The following is a 3,312-nucleotide window of genomic DNA, read 5'->3' on the forward strand; positions in this document are numbered from 1 at the left end:
GGAAAAAGACAAGGCTGCCCATTTTCTCCACTCCTCTTCAATATAGTACTGGATGTGCTTGTCAATGCAATCAGACAAGGTTAAAATAAAAGGTGTTCAAATAGGAAAAGAAGAAATAAAATCTCTATTAGAAGGTTACATGATTATGTACATACAAAACCCCAAAGAATCCACAAAAGAACTCATGGAAGTGATAGAGTGATAAATGAATACAATAAGTGGCAGGATACAAAATCAACATAGAACTGGACAATGGAACAACCAGAGGACAAATGCATGAAACAGATGCAGAAGAAGATGCAAGATCTGGGACCAGCAGTTGGCGTAATGGCTGTCGCTGGACTCCCATGTAGCCGACCGTGGTTAACTTCCACTCTACTCAAGTTATTGTTAAAGATCCAAAAGAAAGGAACCCTCCAAATTCGTTTTATGAAAAAGGACATGAGAAGGAAGAAGAACTACAGATCAATATCTCTGATAGATAAAGGTGCACAAATTATCAACAACATACTAGCAAATTGTATCCAAGAACATATAACAAAAGATTACACATCACAACCAGGTAGGCTTTATTCCAGGGATGAAAGCGTGGTTCAACATGTACAAAACCATAAATGTAAAACACCTATTAACAGAAAGAAAGATAAAAACCATATGATCATATCAATTGATGGAGAAAAAGCTTTTGATAAAATACAACATCCCTTCATGATTAAGACCCTCAGCAAAATCAGTATAAAAGGGTCAATTTTTTTTTAGAGAGGTTTTTGCTATAGGGTGCGTGCGCGCACAAGAGAGACAGAAAGTGAGAAATCACCCCCCAGGGGGGATGGCCATGCCACAGTTCCTTCTCCTCCATTCTCCTCTCAGGATCGTGGGTGGGCACGCATGCACACGTGCCTGGCGTGAGTTTAAGCCACCGGGTCCAGGACGCAAACCATGGTCCACTATGTGGGAGTCCAGCGACATAGCCATTACACTAACCACTGGTCCCCAAAAAGGGTCATTTCTTAACATAATGAAAGTTATCTGTGAAAAACCCATTGCTAACATCATATTGAATGGGGAAATGCTGAAAGCTTTTCCATTAAAAACTGGTACAAGACAAGGCTATACCAGTTCCTACACTCCTTTTCAATATAGTGCTGGAATTCCTAGGCAATGCAATCAGAAAAAGAATGAAATAAAAGGCATTCAAATAGGAAAAGAAGAGGTGAAATTGTATTTATTTGCAAATGACATGATTGTATACATAGAAGACCCAAGGGTATCCACAAAATAACTCCTGGAAGTAATAAATGAATACAGTAAATTGGCAGGATACAAAACCAACATACAAAAATCTATAGCATTTCTATATACGAATAACAAGCAGACTGAGATAGAATTGCAGGAAGTAATCACATTCACCATAGCCACAAAAAGTATAAGATACCTAGGAATAAATCTAACCCAAGAAGTCAAAGACCTCCACAAGGAAAACTATAAAAGTTAAAGAAAAGTAATAAAAAAAGACAAAAATTTGGAAGAATATCCCATGTTCCTGGATTGGAAGAATTAATATAATCAAAATACAATTCTACCCAAATTAATCTACATATTTCATGCAATCCCAATCAAATTATCAGGGACATTTGTCACAGATCTAGATCCACAATCTTCTAGTTTGACTAGATAGATTTTTAGGACCAGTGATCTTCGGAGTTTTTACTGCAATCACTCTAATTGAATAGATGTTCAGAATACAACTATAAAGTCATTTAAAATGTCACGCTTTATAGTGAGATATCTCCAATTCCTTTGCGATAGAATGACATGCTTTGGAACTGGACTTTAATATGAAACCAACTTTGGGGCATGGTCTTCTATCAATATTTAAAGATCTTCACAAACAGCTTGCTGAAAGGGCTTGGTGAGGGTTGAACAGTTTATACCATGTCGGAAATGGCGGAACTGTCCCAGCTGTGTGAAGAGAACCGTGGTCTGCAGATGGATATGATTCCTGGCAAAGGTGACCTTCTCCAGATGGAGGTAGGCAGCGGGCCGGGAGACATCCTTGGGGCCCTCCTACAACGGGCCCCACCACAGCAGGAGGAGGAAGGCCCAATGGAGGAGGAGGAGGCCCAGCCAATGGTGGCGCCAGCGGGTAAATGGGGCCTTGCCAACGGGCCCAACCCTGAGGGGCAGGCGGCTCAGTTTGCGGGCCGGACTTCGAGAGCGAGGGCGAGGGCGAGGGCGAGGAATTTGATGACTGGGAGGAGGACTATGACTACCTGGAAGAGGAACTGCTGAGTGGAGCCGGGTACAGAGTATTGGCGGCCCTCGAAGAGGCCAACAAGATGTTCCTGAGAACATCCAGAGCAAGAGAAGCAGCTCTGGATGGTGGGTTTCAGATGCATTGTGAGAAGACCCTGTTTGATCAGTTGGCTTTTATTGAAGAGCACTTTTCACTTATGGTTGTCAATTGTCTAACTGAAGAACTCGGCTGTGATGAGATTATTGAGAGTAATTTAAATACTGTTAAAAGAGGATGAAACTACTTGAGGACAGACCCAACATTCCACTGTCTTTGGGGTTCATTCCAAATGGTTCTGTGCCAATGAAAAACTTGATTAAAAAAAAAAGTTTTTGTTTTTCAGAATAGAAGGCAATAGAACAGTGCACAGTTCTGAAAAAGGAAGAGGATCATTAAAGAAATAAAGGATTTTAAGACGATTGAAATCTGTTTTCAAGAATGTCCTAAAATATGCTATGGCATTATTTTATTGATCCAGATTATTTTCCATGTATTGGGGGAAATACCTTTTGCATGTTGTTTTATTGTAAAGAAGTCTTCACAAGAATAAATCATGACCAACATAAAATGGCCAGTACAAGAGCCCATGATACTAACTTTATAAAGAGAACAGAATATTCAACAAAGACACAAGAGTTATTTGGAAGCAAACCAGTTGAGAAAACGGAAAATTCCCCTTTGTGATTGATTTAAGCCATCATTATCAAAGGCTAAATTTTCCGTGTAAGATAATTGAGAATTCTTGATTATCCCAAAGGATGAGAAACTCGAAAAGAAATATGTATCACATGTGCTGCTATAGCTTAAAATGTGTTTCCGTGGGAACCAGCAGTTAGCGTAATGGCTATGTCACTGGACTCCCACATAGTCGACCGGGGTTTGCGTCCCTGACCCGGTGGCTTAAACTCACACCAGGCACATATGTGTGCGTGCCCAAGATTCTGAGAGGAGAATGGAGGAGAAGGGATTACGGTGTGGCCATCCCTCCTGGGGGGTGATTTCTCTCTTTCTGTCTC

The 3,312-nt window shown here is 40.6% G+C and overlaps 1 pseudogene; it reads left to right on the forward strand.

Annotated features, from left to right (window-relative positions):
* The first annotated feature begins 1,935 nt into the window (after positions 1-1,935).
* LOC102497050 (EP300-interacting inhibitor of differentiation 1-like) lies at positions 1,936-2,534 on the forward strand (annotated as a pseudogene).
* The last annotated feature ends 778 nt before the right edge of the window (positions 2,535-3,312 follow it).

This window comes from Tupaia chinensis, unplaced genomic scaffold, assembly GCF_000334495.1.
Source record: "Tupaia chinensis unplaced genomic scaffold, TupChi_1.0 Scaffold000578_2, whole genome shotgun sequence".
Lineage (NCBI taxonomy): Eukaryota > Metazoa > Chordata > Mammalia > Scandentia > Tupaiidae > Tupaia > Tupaia belangeri.